The sequence below is a fragment of the Pseudophryne corroboree genome, chromosome 4, assembly GCF_028390025.1.
Source record: "Pseudophryne corroboree isolate aPseCor3 chromosome 4, aPseCor3.hap2, whole genome shotgun sequence".
Taxonomy (NCBI): Eukaryota; Metazoa; Chordata; class Amphibia; order Anura; family Myobatrachidae; genus Pseudophryne; species Pseudophryne corroboree.
The window spans coordinates 212718085-212734994 of record NC_086447.1 but is presented as its reverse complement, the minus strand read 5'-3'; the positions used below and the strand labels follow the sequence as shown (position 1 = coordinate 212734994).

The following is a 16910-nucleotide window of genomic DNA, read 5'->3' as shown; positions in this document are numbered from 1 at the left end:
CTGAGTGCTTCAGATTTTAGCGGTATGATTAAAGAACTGACACAAATATTACAAATCAGTGTAAATATATAAAGAATAACTCCAAAAATCAACCATCATCCTATTATATCTACAATATTTATATACAACTACTCTTCCCAAATAATCATTCACACTGCTCATTGCACATTATGGGGCAGATTTCACAAAGTTCCGAATGATAAATGGTGCTCCAGCCAATCAACTCCTGTCATTGGCCACACCACTAAATATGGGCCCCCATCACGGCATTTCCCCGGTGGGCCCTTTATGCTCCAGCCCGACACTGAACACATTACAGTTAGGAGCTGATGGGCTGGAGCACCATTTATCATTCGGAACGAGTGATAACAAGAATATCACTCATTGTTAAATCTGCCCCAATATATTTAGATTACTTCCAAATTGACAAAAATAAAACTTCAACTCAACTTCTTATCTAGAAAGTATGTACAGCATGGGGGTTACTCAGAGATGGATGCAGATCGCTGCATACGCAGCAAGATCTACGTCCATCCCCTTACATGCTGGGGGCCGCCCAGCACAGGGTAAGGCCACCCAGTATATGTGTGGCACCGCCTCATGATGCGTCCGCAATGTACTTGTGGATGCATCGAATTCAGGTTGACCCCTGGCAGCGTAGACTTGCTGCGCTGTCAGAGGGTCTTCTGCCATTTTTTTAAAATGGGATCGGCTGCGTTTTTGACGTCATGCAGCCGCCAAGAAAACGCTCCCGACACCCTCCGTTCGGGCCGCAATGCCTGCAAAACACAGCGTTGCTGTCCCCCGTACGCCCGCTGGTGTTAATCATGTTGCGGATGCATGGAGAAGGGTCACGCACTGTGACCACTACGCGTGTGCAGACCAGATGGACGCGGCCGCTGTGTACAGATGTGCGGCTGCGTCCATCTCTGATCAGACCCTATGTCCCTTACATCTACTTTCTATTAGTTGGTTGTTATATTATTCATGTCAGTCTTCTCATCTCTTGTTACTATCACACTATCCCATCTGATTCCCACACTCTTCATAGAAAACTCCTATGTTGTGATGCTTGTTAATAGATAACTTATCTTATTCTTTGTTTCACAATGTTGCTGTGAATTATGCAGGTAACGCATCTTAAAACAAGGTAAGCTGATCTCATCTGATAGGGGTTTACTTGTATTTGTTATCTCCACATTGCTCTAATTGTTCTGTTCTACCTGGGATTTATTAATATATGTTTTATAGACAAACAGTCATGACTGGGGAAATGACAAGAAAATAGCAACACTCAATAGATCAGTGAATACACTCCCACTGTGACACACATGATAGTTGTATTATAATATGCATGCAATCTCTATTTACCTTGATTATCAGTATTGTTCCTATGCTAATGAGCTTGCAGGCTTTTTGCATTCCTCAGGCGGCTGGAACAATGTGTATTTCCAGAGCAAGGCATCAGCTTTATCTTGACACAAAATGCGAAGGAGACAGAAAAACACCATAATCCCAAGTTTTATGCTTTCTCTTTTTATTAATAATACACCATAGTGATATTCAATCATTTTTATTATTTTTTTACATAAGGTGTAGAGTTAATCTGGTTACATATGCATTAATCTAACCCTCTTGTCTATGCTCACTATCTACCCCTTCTGTGTCACCCCGGTCTGTTAGCACTTCACCATTTAGATTGTAAGACCCACTTCTTCACCAAACCCGGCCAAATCTCATCCTAAACCTCTGTTCCACGCTCTCTATGTACCCCATCTGTCTCACCCCTGTCTGTCTACCACTCCCCTTTAGAATGTAAGCTCTCACGAGCAGGGCCCTCTTCCCTCATGTGCTTATCCTTTTCTTACTCTAATAATGTTCAACTGCACCAAATCCAGCAGTCTTCTGCCACCTGATACTTATTCCAGTGTCATCTGCTGATGTAGCTATGTGTATTTACCCTGTACTTGTCCTATACTGTCATCAACTGTAAGTTGCTGTTTTCCTGCTTGATTATTTGTTTATGTACTCTGTAATTGGGCGCTGCGGAACCCTTGTGGCGCCATATAAATAAAGGATAATAATAATAAATAAGCTCGCAAGGGCAGGGCCTTCTTTCCTCATATGCCTTTCCTTTTCTTACTTACACTATCTTATACTCCACAATTCCTTTGATGGTACCTAACCCCGGGTTTTCTATTCCTGTCCTATATTGTCCTGTACTGTAAGTGCTGTTTTCTTGTTTGCTCATTTGATTATGTACTGTGTAATGGGCGCTGCGGATCCATTGTGGCGCCATATAAATAAAGGATAATAATAATAATTTGAGTCAGTTTGTTTTTTTAAGATCACGTTGTTCACAAAACTACTAACGGTCGCGTTCAACACCTGATTTATAACAACGTGATGCTGTCAATGTGACGGTGGTCGGCATCCCGACGTTCAGGTTACCGACGCTGAAGTCCGGCCATCCGACTATGCTGCCATCCATAATCTCGGCACACCAGGGCTATTCCCACTGTGGGTGTCCATGACACTCATAGAGTGGGAATAGATCCTGTGCCAAACGCTGCAAGCCACCGAGCCCGCAGCATGATGAGCTCAGCGAGCCCACAAGGGAATTCTTAGCACTCGCCACGCTGCCGGCATTCTGGCAGGCAGGATGTTGCTGTTGGTATATGGACAGCCGTCATCCCGTCCGCTGGTAGTACATACCGAACCCGATAACAACCATGTGTTATTTGGTTACAGCTCTTTAACAACAAGAAGATTTGGTTAATAACTTTGGCTCATCATCAGCTTTATGCGTCACAAAATGCAGAGTGTTGGCCAGGCAGCATTCACATCAAATGAATACTAATGAAACATAATAACAAAACATGTAAGTGCAAATCATACAAGTGCATGTACAAGTAACACATACTGTATAGCAGTAGTAATAATAATAACAGGGGCGTAGAGCTAAGCCCTACTTTCCCCGAGCAGGCCTGCCCCCCGGGAATGACTTTATGACATCACAGGTTGTAGGTGGCGGGGCCAGTATGGGGCCCACTGCTGCCCTGATACGGCGCTACAGGTACTTGCCAAGAATGAAAAGAGTAGATTTTGTACTCGTCACCAGCTCAGCCATGTCAGGCAACTTCTGTTTAGTTTTCCTGTGGAATTACTGACATGTATATTTTATGTGTATACAAATTGACATGTCTGATGTGGTAATCCTGATTCTGGTGCATCATCCCAATGCTCAATAGTATTATCATTTATACATTTACCAAACATAAACATTAATTACCTGCCTAATGCATTATAGAAAGCAGGGCAAGCTGTCAGCTGCAGCCCAACATCTGTGTGGCAGCCTAAATTTAACTAGAAATACAGTATTACAAATAAATTCTACAATCTTCCATATATGTGCAAAACCTGGGGGTGTACAATTGCTCCAGGCAAAGAGCTGCAGACATTAGCTTCACAGAACAGAAATGTAATAATTACACCCAGAACGCTACAGGTTCCTTCATCTGTGCGGAATCTGCCAGCACTTTCAGTGCGCAGTACAGCCAACGTCTGGGTAAATCTCTAATCATGACATTAAAGAGAGACAGCAGCAGCAATGAGTGAGTACTGCTGGGGAACTGCATGTCTGAATCTACATAGAAAAACACCAACTGCTAGCACTGTGAATCACACAATATAATGTGAGATACAAGGACAACAGAATTATACAGTGAGCTTTACACCATGTAGTGTTGCTTTGTCCGCTGAAAAGTTAACAGTGGTTTTTAATTTGAAATCACAGGTGGTATCCTGCCTCTCAACTGGCCATCCGCATTGTGTTTGCTAATAACACCTCTGCCGCTCCAGTTAAATAAGGACAATAGGATAGGAGGTGAGTTCTAAATGAGGATGTCACAGTTTTCCAGAAGAGTTAATTTAAGGTCACACTTGCTCAAAGTTCCCTTTGGTTTAGAATTAGCAGCATTTAGTGTACACATAAACTAACAGTTTCAGTCGTTTGAATTATTTGGGGGAAGGATGTCTATAGGTGCATCAGCCGCAGGAACTATGTACAGTACTTCCAGGATTCATTCTGATTCACCAGACTTACAACTCAGTTTATTTAATGATAAATTGGTTCTTGTGAAGACTCTTCTAAAGCAGTGACACTTTACATATTTACTGACTGCAAAATTATTAATGTATATGACATGATTACATACATGTGACATCACAATGTTTGTGCAATGCCATAGAATATTAGCAAAATAATACCCCAAGTTGGATGCAATAATTATACAGAGCTTAGGACCCTGTAACCCACAGAGCATCAGGAGACAGTCCAGGTTTTCCAGTGGATTTATCTCAAGAATGGTTCTTATTTTCTCCATATTTAGATTCATGACATATACCGATTTTACAAAAAAGCTTCATCTCATTATTTACTGCATGTGGCATTTACAGTAAGGAATGGATTTTATTTTTTGTTTAAATTACATATCTGGTTTTCTTTAATATATGTGTTACAGGTAACTGGGGGAGATGTACCTGTATCAAACCTCCGAAAGAGAAAAAGTGGAAGTTTCCAATAGTAACCAATCAGATTCTAATTGTCATTTTATAGCTATAAGCTGATTGGTTGTTATGAGGTGTTTCTCCTCTTTCTCTTTCTCGAAGATTTGATACACCTTCCATTATAAGAGAAAACACTTCTGTACTCTTGTAAAGGCAGATTTTTAGTTGTTTCTTTGTTTTAAATAATAAAATACTTGGCAAGGTCAGCGGGATAGTGGCTGCTTAGGCATGTGTGCACTGGTATCAGGCATCCATGCTATTTTGCGTTCTTTACAATCCTGTACATCAACATTGGACACTAAAGACCAGATCTAAGTAACTGGCCACCAAACTGGAAACGGATCTAGTTGGTTGCAGTTTGATTTCAGTGATCTACCCAGCTGTGACAGGGTATGGGTCATTAGGTCGACCACACTTAGGTCGATAGTTATTAGGTCGACCACTATTGGTCGACATGCAGTGGGTCGACATGTACTATGTAGACATGGAAAAAGGTTGACATGAGTTTTTTTTACCTTTTTTGGTATAGTTTTCTTCGTAAAGTGACGGGGAACCCCAATTAGTGCACCATCTCCCCTCGTATGGCTCGCTTAGCTCGCCATGCTTTGGGAAAGGTGCATCGCTCCGCTACCGCTGCGCTCGGAACAGGTTACTATTCCCATTCGTAGTCCATGTGGATCGTAAAGGAATTGATATTTGTTCTAAAACAGCATAAGAGTATGAACACCTAAAAGATATACTGGTGAAACAGCCTTTTACCGGTAGACATAGACAAAAGACAAACTACATGTAACATATAGAATGGTGAGTTATCACCAAATAGTGTTGCTCAGTTCTTTTAAATGCATATACGGTCTCTATATTATCTACTGCAAAGAGGATGCGCTTCTCAACGACTTACTCCCTCTCCTACAGTAATCAATGAGCCAGTAGCAATAAATATTCCACGTCTGGTGATCCTGAAGAGGGAAGGCGGATATTCCACAACTGATGATTTTACGAAGCACTAAAGTGCTGTGTTCAATTTATGCAGTCAAAGCAGTGCTGGTACCGTGATTAGTCTCTATATGCCCAGCCTCAAGAAAATAAGATTTTACTCACCGGTAAATCTATTTCTCGTAGTCCGTAGTGGATGCTGGGAACTCCGTAAGGACCATGGGGAATAGCGGCTCCGCAGGAGACTGGGCACAACTAAAGAAAGCTTTAGGTCACCTGGAGTGCACTGGCTCCTCCCACCATGACCCTCCTCCAAGCCTCAGTTAGGACACTGTGCCCGGACGAGCTGACATAATAAGGAAGGATTTTGAATCCCGGGTAAGACTCATACCAGCCACACCAATCACACCGTATAACTCGTGATACTATACCCAGTTAACAGTATGAATATAACTGAGCCTCTCAACAGATGGCTCAAATATAACCCTTTAGTTAGGCAATAACTATATACAAGTATTGCAGACAATCCGCACTTGGGATGGGCGCCCAGCATCCACTACGGACTACGAGAAATAGATTTACCGGTGAGTAAAATCTTATTTTCTCTGATGTCCTAGTGGATGCTGGGAACTCCGTAAGGACCATGGGGATTATACCAAAGCTCCCAAACGGGCGGGAGAGTGCGGATGACTCTGCAGCACCGAATGAGAGAACTCCAGGTCCTCCTCAGCCAGGGTATCAATTTTGTAGAATTTAGCAAACGTGTTTGCCCCTGACCAAGTTGCAGCTCGGCAAAGTTGGAAAGCCGAGACCCCTCGGGCAGCTGCCCAAGATGAGCCCACCTTCCTTGTGGAATGGGCTTTTACAGATTTTGGCTGCGGTAGTCCAGCCGCAGAATGCGCCAGCTGAATTGTGCTACAAATCCAGCGAGCAATAGTCTGCTTAGAAGCAGGAGCACCCAGTTTGCTGGGTGCATACAGGATAAACAGCGAGTCAGTTCTCCTGACTCTAGCCGTCCTGGAAACATAATTTTTCAAGGGCCTGACTACGTCCAGTAACTTGGAATCCTCCAAGTCCCTAGTAGCCGCAGGCACTACAATAGTTGGTTCAAGTGAAAAACTGATATCACCTTAGGGAGAAACTGGGGACGAGTCCTCAATTCTGCCCTATCCATATGGAAAATCAGATAAGGACTTTTATATGACAAAGCCGCCAATTCTGATACACGCCTGGCCGAAGCCAAGGCCAATAACATGACCACTTTCCGCGTGAGATATTTTAGATCCACGGTTTTTAGTGGCTCACACCAATGTGATTTTAAGAAACTCAACAACACGTTGAGAACCCAAGGTGCCACTGGCGGCACAACCGTGGGCTGAATATGCAGCACTCCTTTTACAATGTCTGAACTTCAGGTACTGAAGCTAGTTCTTTTTGGAAGAAAATCGACAGAGCCGAGATCTGTACCTTAATGGAGCCTAATTTTAGGCCCATAGACACTCCTGCTTGTAGGAAATGCAGAAATCGACCTAGTTGAAATTCCTCTGTTGGGGCCTTTTTGGCCTCACACCAAGCAACATATTTTCGCCATATGCGGTGATAATGTTTTGCAGTTACATCTTTCCTGGCTTGAATCAGCGTAGGAATGACTTCCTCCGGAATGCCCTTTTCCTTTAGGATCCGGCGTTCAACCGCCATGCCGTCAAAACGTAGCCGCGGTAAGTCTTGGAACAGACAGGGCCCCTGCTGCCGCAGGTCCTGTCTGAGCGGCAGAGGCCATGGGTCCTCTGATATAATTTCTTGAAGGTCTGGGTACCAAGCTCTTCTTGGCCAATCCGGAACCACGAGTATCGTTCTTACTCCTCGCCTTCCTATTATTCTCAGTACCTTTTGTATGAGAGGCAGAGGGAGGAACACATAAACCGACTGGTACACCCACGGTGTTACCAGAGCGCCCACAGCTATCGCCTGAGGGTCCTTTGACCTGGCGCAATATCTTTTATAGCTTTTTGTTGAGGCGGGACGCCATCATGTCCACCTGTGGCCTTTCCCAATGGTGTACAATCCTTTGGAAGACTTCTGGCTGAAATCCCCACTCTCCCGGGTGGAGGTCGTGTCCGCTGAGAAGATCTGCTTCCCAGTCGTCCACTCCGGGAATGAACACTGCTGACAGTGTTAACACATGATTTTCCGCCCATCGGAGAATCCTTGTGGCTTCTGCCATCGCAATCCTGCTTCTTGTGCCGCCCCGTTGGTTTACATGGGCGACTGCCGTGATGTTGTCTGATTGGATCAGTACCGGCTGGTTTTGAAGCAGAGGCCTTGCCTGACTCAGGGCATTGTAAATGGCCCTCAGTTCCAGAATATTTATGTGTAGGGAAGTCACTTGACTTGACCAAAGTCCCTGGAAGTTTTTTTCCCTGTGTGACTGCCCCCGAGCCTCAAAGGCTGGCATCCATGGTCACTAGGACCTAGTCCTGTATGCCGAACCTGCGGCCCTCTTGCATGGAACCTGCCGAATGGGATTGCTTCGTAGGAAGCTACCATTTTTTCCCAGGACTCGCGTGCAATGATGCACCGATACCTGTTTTTGCTTCAGGAGGTCTCTGACTAGAGATGACAGTTCCTTGGCTTTCTCCTCCGGGAGAAACACTTATTTCTGTTCTGTGTCCAGAACCATCCCCAGGAACAGTAGACGTGTCGTAGGAACCAGCTGTGACTTTGGACTGTTTAGAATCCAACCGTGCTGTTGTAGCACTTTCCAAAATAGTGCTACCCCGACTAGCAACTGCTCCTTGGACCTTGCCCTTATAAGGATATTGTCCAAGTACGGGATAATTAAAACTCCCTTTTTTCGAAGGAGTATCATCATTTTGGCCATTACCTTGGTAAACACCCTCGGTGCCATGTACAGTCCAAACGGCAGTGTCTGGACTTGGTAATGGTAATCCTGTACCACAAATCTGAGGTACTCCTGGCGAGGATGGTAAATGGGGACATGCAGGTAAGCATCCTTGATGTCCCGGGATCCCATGTAATCCCCCTCGTCCAGGCTTGCAATAACCGCCCTGAGCGATTCCATCTTGAACTTGAATTTTTTTATGTATGTGTTCAAGGATTTTAAATATAAAATGGGTCACACCGAACCATGCGGTTTCGGTACCCCAAACCGTGTGGAATAGTAACCCCGTCCTTGTTGAAGTAGGGGCACCTTGAGTATTACCTGCTGGGAATACAGCTTATTAATTGCCTCTAGCGCAGCCTCCCTGCCTGAGGGAGTTGTCGGCAAGGCATATTTGAGGAAACGGCGGGGGGGAGACATCTCGAATTCCAGCTTGTACCCCTGAAATACTACTTGAATGAAACAGGGATCCACCTGTGAGCGAGCCCACTGATCGCTGAAATTTTTGAGACGGCCCCCCACCGTACCTGGCTACACCTGTGGAGCCCCCGCGTCATGCTGTGGACTTAGAGGAAGCGAGAGAAGAATTTTGATTCTGGGAACAGGCTGACTGGTGCAGCTTTTTCCCTCTCCCCATGTCTCTGTACAGAAAGGAAGCGCCTTTGACCCGCTTGCTTTTCTGAAGCCGAAAGGACTGTACCTGATAATACAGTGCTTTCTTAGTCTGTGAGGAAACCTGAGGTAATGGATACGAGGTCCCAGAGACCATCCCCAAATAATTCCTCACCCTTATAAGGCAGAGTCTCTCTATGCGCCTTTTAAAGTCAGCATCACCTGTCCAGTGACAGGTCTCTAATACCCTCCTGACAGAATGGTCATTACATTCATTTTGGATGCCAGCCGGCAAAATATCCCTCTGTGCATCCCTCATATATAAGACGACGTCTTTAATATGTTCTCATGTGTGATAGGGTCACCGACCACGCTGCTGCAGCACGATCTGCAGGTCTCAGTCTAGTACCTGAGTGTGTAAATACAGACTTCAGGATAGCCTCCTGCTTTTTATCAACAGGTACCTTCAAAGTGGCCGTTCCTAAAACGGCAGTGCCACCTTTTTTGACAACCGTGTGAGCGCCTTATCCACCCTAGGGGATATCTCCCAGCGTAACTTATCCTCTGGCGGGAAAGGGTACGCCATCAGTAACTTTTTAGAAATTACCAGTTTCTTATCGGGGGGAACCCACGCTTTTCACACACTTCATTCATTCATCTGATGGGGGAACAAAACACTGCCTGCTTTTTCTCCCCAAACATAAAAACCCTTTCTTAGTGGTACTTGGGTTAATGTCAGAAATGTGTAACACATTTTTTATTGCCGGGATTAAGTCACGGATGTTCCTAGTGGATTGTGTATATGTCTCAACCTTGTCGACACTGGAGTCAGACTCCGTGTCGACATCTGTGTCTGCCATCTGAGTGAGCGGGCGTTTTTTGAGCCCCTGATGGCCTTTGAGACGCCTGGGCAGGCACGGACTGAGAAGCCGGCTGTCCCACAGCTGTTACGTCATCCACCCTTTTATGTAAGGAGTTGACACTGTCGGTTAATACCTTTCACCTAACCATCCACTCTGGTGTCGGCCCCACAGGGGGCGACATCACATTTATCGGCATCTGCTCCGTCACCATATAAGCCTCCTCATTAAACATGTCGACACAGCTGTACCGACACACCGCACACACACAGGGAATGCTCTGACTGAGGACAGGACCCCACAAAGCCCTTTGGGGAGACAGAGAGAGAGTATGCCAGCACACACCAGAGCGCTATATAATGTGGGGATTAACACTATAACTGAGTGAAAGTTTCCCAATAGCTGCTTGTATATATATAATATTGCACCTAAATTTAGTGCCCCCCCCTCTCTTTTTAACCCTTTGAGCCTGAAAACTACAGGGGAGAGCCTGGGGAGCTTTCTTCCAGCTGCACTGTGAAGAGAAAATGGCGCCAGTGTGTCTGAGGGAGATAGCTCCGCCCCTTTTTCGCGGACTTTTCTCCCGCTTTTTTCTGGATTCTGGCAGGGGTATTTACCACATATATAGCCTCTGGGGCTATATATTGTGGTATTTTTGCCAGCCAAGGTGTTAATATTGCTGCTCAGGGCGCCCCCCCCAGCGCCCTGCACCCTCAGTGACCGGAGTGTGAGGTGTACATGAGGAGCAATGGCGCACAGCTGCAGTGCTGTGCGCTACCTTGGTGAAGACTGATGTCTTCTGCCGCCGATTTTCCGGACCTCTTCTTGCTTCTGGCTCTGTAAGGGGGACGGCGGCGCGGCTCCGGGACCGAACACCAAGGACTGGGCCTGCGGTCGATCCCTCTGGAGCTAATGGTGTCCAGTAGCCTAAGAAGCCCAATCCGGCTGCAAGCAGGCGAGTTCGCTTCTTCTCCCCTTAGTCCCTCGCTGCAGTGAGCCTGTTGCCAGCAGGTCTCACTGAAAATAAAAAACCTAAATATATACTTTCTTTCTAAGGGCTCAGGAGAGCCCCTAGTGTGCATCCAACCTCGGCCGGGCACAAAATCTAACTGAGGCTTGGAGGAGGGTCATGGTGGGAGGAGCCAGTGCACACCAGGTGACCTAAAGCTTTCTTTAGTTGTGCCCAGTCTCCTGCGGAGCCGCTATTCCCCATGGTCCTTACGGAGTTCCCAGCATCCACTAGGACGTCAGAGAAATATGCATGTAATTTATGGCTGTACAATACCTCGTAATGGCTTCTCCACGAGGCTTTCAATGTGCAGTGTTCAAAATGAGAGCTGTCCCTGAGGTAGATGTAGTACAGAGTCTGCCGGCGGATTCCCGTACACGCTGCTCTTAGCGCTAAGCAGCGTTGTTCTGCGCTCAACGCGTTTCACCTCAAAGAGGCTTCATCAGGATTGCAGATAGCCATTCTAATGAACGTATCCCCTGTGACAAATGAAAACCTCAATGGCAAGAAGAATAACTGAACATTTATATTTCTGGACTACTGTTGTCATAATAGGCCACACGCAACTATAAGGATAATGAAAATGCATGGTGTGGGCATGTATATGCAAGACAGAATACACAAACACTTAGATATGACGATTCCACCCTACTACATTACAGTGTTGCAACTGTTACATCTCTAGCACTAAAGGGGGGTACTCACGGAGCGATTGCTGCTTAAAATCTAAGCAATCTGACTAGGACTCCTAGACATGGCTTCATTTGGGAGTCAGTGCCTGGAGAATATTTATAGGGTAAGGGACTTTCTTGAGGGACAGTGGTACCTTAACACACAGGTGCCATCTCCATCCAATCAGGTAACTTCATCTCAGAGCTTTCAATGAATGAAGGGAGAAACTTTATGAATACTTCTAGGGTGGACATATGGAGTGGCAACCAACCAGCTTCTAGCTATCATTTTATAGAATGTACTAGATAAATGATAGCTAGAATCTGATTGGTTGCCATGGGAAACACTTCTGCTGAGTCTCTTTAGAAGGCTTGATAAATCTTCCCATTAATTAACCACAGAGCTGGAAATGCCCTTAACTACACAAGCAGAGAACTATAATAGCACACTACTGATTGAGCTAGTCTAGGTTTTCTGAGTTTCTTCTATTTAGGCCCATTTTCAGCCATCATTGCAGGATTCAAATCTTCCTTCAGTACAGTGTATGCATTAACATCAACAAATGTGTAAGGTGAGAGAGTCAGTGAAACTTGAAGATTACAAAAAGAGGTGAAGGGTATAAGACAGAGGACAAGATTGAGGACATGGTGGTAGACAAACACAAATGGTAGCACAATGTGGAGCACACGTTTCATAAATCCAGAAGCTCTCTAATTGCAAAGAGCTGTCCTTTGTGATTTTCATTGCAATAATACATGCATATGGTGTTACTAAACATTCAACATTCATAAGGTCACAACAGAAAGAGGAAAGAAGGGCTGAATAGGGAAACAATATGGAGGAGTGATACAAATGTAATGAGGAATACAGTAGGGCAATGAAAAAACATGACCCACGTCTCTCATACTGACTAAGATACATATAAAAACATTGGATCTTGTTAAGCAAAACATGGATGTGTCCGTGACATTCACTTTATTGGGCTTATATTTGTTTTTTGTATATAGGCAGGTCCACAGTAGAGTCTCCTCTCTCTAATGATAAATAAACTAAAGCACAAAGCTATGAATACCCCTCAGAGGGAAAACCTCAGCACTTTAAAAAACAGAAATAATCATTGATACAATCAGTTAATAGTTTAATAGCTTGTCTCATGTTTGTTTCGCTATCTTGGTTTCAGAGCTCTCAAGGTGTTTTGAGAAGGCATCAATGTCACAAGGTTAGCACGGAAATGAAGGACAGTAAATCGGTGAAGCAGTAATTTTGAGTCATCTATCATACCATTGGAGGTCCCATATTGCTAACCAGAAACCTAGCAGCCATCCAAGCATCAGAAAATTCCTGAAGATGCTCACAACAGTTAAACAGTTAAGCATTATAGAATGTCTAATGAGAATAAGTGATGTAGTGAATGTCCTCTCTCACACTTACAATACTGACTGATCTTCCCACACTGAACTAGAAGTGGAATTCTGCAAACTGCTTTCAATGGTTTAAAGCTTTCTTATTATGTTGCAGTGGTTGCAGTTTCAGAATTAATGACTGACTGTTCATATGTATTAAAGTGTCACCTGCTCACAAGGGGCCTGCCACTATCTTAGCAGGCACTTGTTTTTGTAAAGGTGGCGCTTCCATGCTTGTCAGTGACCACTCCCTAGCACGGGGGACTACAAGATGGTAGGCCTGACCATCATGTGTGGGATATGTATCAAACCATCTAAACAAGATGTGTAGAAGTTGCCTATAGCAACCAATCGACTTCTGGCTATCATTCTATTGAATGTACTTAAACTAGGATCTGATTGGTTGCTATGGGCAACTTCTCCTCTTTCGAAGATTGTATCTCCCGATGTGTGTTTCACCAACATGCAGCCTATCAGTTCCCTAGGCAGGAAATTGTGCCTTAGTGATGATATAAGTAATTGTTAGGGGGTGATAAATCAAAGTAATTTTTCAAACAGCCTGTAAAATGACAGCTAGACACTGATTGGCTGGTACTTTATCTCTTTCCACTTTATCTCTATGCAAAGTTTGATACATTTTTCCCCTTAATGAGTTCATACAAAAAGTCCTACCGTAAACCTATGTAATGGATGGGTCCACTTAACAGGCATTGCATATTATATGGAAATTATAGCAAGCATACATGTAATATGTTAAATGGTGGATTAGCAGAATGAAACAGAAGGAATTTATACTTAAAGAACAAATCAATGGTAAATTGGTAATGATATTTTATGTTGTAAAGTACAGACAAGTCTCTACATCCTGATGATAAGAGATACATTTAAACACAAATATTGCCCTTCAGCACGACTAGAATCAATGGCCCTCATTCCGAGTTGTTCGCTCGCAAGGCGAATGTAGCAGAGTTACACACGCTAAGCCGCCGCCTACTGGGAGTGAATCTTAGCTTCTTAAAATTGCGACCGACGTACGCGCAATATTGCGATTACAAACGAGTTAGCAGTTTCAGAGTAGCTCCAGACTTACTCTGCCTGTGCGATCATTTCAGTGCTTGTCGTTCCTGGTTGACGTCACAAACACACCCAGCGTTCGCCCAGGCACTCCCACCGTTTCCCCGGCCACTCCTGCGTTTTTTCCGGAAACGGTAGCGTTTTCAGCCACACGCCCCTGAAACGCCGTGTATCCGCCCAGTAACACCCATTTCCTGTCAATCACATTACGATCGCCGGAGCGAAGAAAAAGCCGTGAGTAAAAATACTTTCTTCATAGTAAAGTTACTTGGCGCAGTCGCAGTGCGAACATTGCGCATGCGTACTAAGCGGATTTTCACTGCGTTGCGATGAAAAATACCGAGCGAACAACTCGGAATGAGGGCCAATATACAGTTTATTGCATGTAATGTAAATCATTGAACAGGGAGCAGGGTAAACAGGAGCAAAACCAAGATCTGTACAATACTATCTTAGATATCAATTGATCAACAAAACCAAAAATAATTACTTAGGTTTCAATATGCACATGTCTACAATACATGTACAGAGGATAGATTCCTCTAGGGAGCTGTAGTTATGTATCATGCTATAAGCAGCATATCACAGTAATGGCAGGTTACAGCATGGCAGTGTGTAAGTACATAGTAATAATTGTTGTCCAGTGACATTATCTGTTTAGGCTGTCTAGCTAATATAGGCCGTAAGGAGGAAGTCACTGATAATAAGATGGTGATAGCCGAATATATCACTGATTAGAAAAAAGCAACAGCTGATTGCAGTGTAATTATCACACAATAAAGCCATCCTACTGTACTGTGCAACAATTGGCACTCAGTCATTGGTTTGTTGTGTTTATTTTACAGCACCCTTAAAAGTGCCACACCATGTATAGTACATAAGGAACATGTACTAAAGCAGTAGAACAAACTGCGTTCAGAACTGTCACACATTCCTGAGGAACATTGAGGGGTGTCCATGTTAGCTATGTGTGAGTCTGACATTTCTCACACTGTTCTCATAGAGAAGCCTCTTTCATCTCCTTCCACAATTTTTGCACCATCTGCACATGTGAGGAGCAGTACACATAAAGATGGCGATAAGTGCACAATAGAAATTGAGGATTCATGTGTGGAAGTGGAACAAATCCTGACAATGATTGTAAAGGCATCTGCGGTAGTCCTTCCAAAAAATTGTTTTATGGGGGCCCAAACAAACCAAGCACTTGAGCCACAAAAGTGTCAGTCCCTGTCACTGAAGTGTTTGGTTTGTTACACTGTGCATGTGCTTTTTAATATCCAACATAAGGGCAGGAGGGAGGGCCCAAGGATAATTCCATCTTGCACAAGTTTTCAATTCTGCACTACTGTGTGGTAATGTTTCATAGATGTGCTATAAACTGCCATATGTTTGTGCTGCTGCTCTGTTAGTTAGTAACCAGCCAGCTCGCTGAAGCCTTTGGCCTAAAATGGATGAAAACAATATTATGAACTATGAGGTTGTCAAAATTGACTGGAAATTAGTGAAATTAATGTCATTGAGGTAAATAATACTGCTTGGAACAAAAAAATAGGCCAAAATTCTGTGATTTTAGCTGTTTTTATGATGTTTCTAAAAAAATATAGATCCAAAATCAACAAGGGCGGTTGGGGCAAAACCAATACAGATCCATAACACAAAGGACATACAGATCCAAAACCAGAACCCCAAACCCAAGATTTGGCCCGGCGTATATCTCTAGCTAACCATTACACCATCTGTGCTGCCTTTTCACGTTTTTGCTCCTACCCACAAAACTAGACACTCTTTCATTTGCAGTGGCAACTCCCAAGAGCAGACATTTTGTGGTATTTATCCAGTGCGATTCATATATGAGGTATAGTAAAGCGAAAGCATACAGAAGTGTAAAAGGCACTCTATAAACTGATTTATATAACTTACAGGTCTCCTTACATCCCCTCAATTGCTTTCTAAAAGATAAAGGGGGTTACACACGGAGAGATCCGTGTTTAAAATCTAAGCAATCTGTCTAGAGTGCTTAGATTTTAAGCACGGATCTGCAGTGTGTATGCACCCCAGCGATAGCGATGCGCGGCCCCGCGCATTGCTATCGCCGATGCTAGATTGAGCCTGCATGCAGGCTCAATCTAGCAGGTTGCTCACTTCAGCGCTGTGTGAAGTGAGCAGCCCCCCCGTTGTCATCCCCCCTCGATCAGCACATTGCGCTGTGCTGAGCGGGGGGAGAGATGTGTGCTGAGCGGTCTGTGTTAGTCCCCAATTAGTCCCGTTAAGCCGCGGCTCGCAGCAGCTTATCAGGGATTTGCTTCACCTGTTTCATCCAAAAATGTGGCTGTTTCTACCGAAAACACAGGTTTCACTCAACCTGTGTGTTTTTGCGAGGAAATTATTTTTTTGACAGGTGACCAAATTGGATAGCCTGTAAAATACATACGGGTTAAACATCGGGAAAAATCGGGAAAAAACGTTTTCACGCCCGATGATAATTCACCTCTAATTGGATATCTAATTGGATATCCCATTTGGGCAGAACAGCCATTATAATACTATAAAATGGTAATAATCTCTGGATGCAGGGATGAGTAATAAGAAAATATAAAGCAGCTGGATGTGATATTCTTATGCCTGCCAAGGAGGTGTGCGCGCACGCTAATTAAACACAATAATATACAAAACTACAAAATTAGTGATGTGCACTGGACATTTTTCGGGTTTTGTGTTTTGGTTTTGGATTCGGTTCCGCGGCCGTGTTTTGGATTCGGACGCATTTTGGCAAAACCTCCCTGAAAAGTTTTTGTCGGATTCGGGTGTGTTTTGGATTCGGGTGTTTTTTTTACAAAAACCCCTCAAAAACAGCTTAAATCATAGAATTTGGG

At 44.1% G+C, this 16910-nt stretch overlaps 1 long non-coding RNA gene across 1 annotated transcript in view; it reads left to right on the top strand.

The window, feature by feature from the left end:
• The first annotated feature begins 3015 nt into the window (after positions 1 to 3015).
• Positions 3016 to 16910, top strand: part of LOC134911270 (uncharacterized) — a 30896-nt gene continuing 17001 nt past the window's right edge. Inside the window, exons 1-3 of the long non-coding RNA XR_010176433.1 lie at positions 3016 to 3076; positions 3797 to 3886; positions 12741 to 12927. This is a non-coding gene — a long non-coding RNA (uncharacterized LOC134911270). The remainder of the gene's footprint in view (positions 3077 to 3796; positions 3887 to 12740; positions 12928 to 16910) is intronic.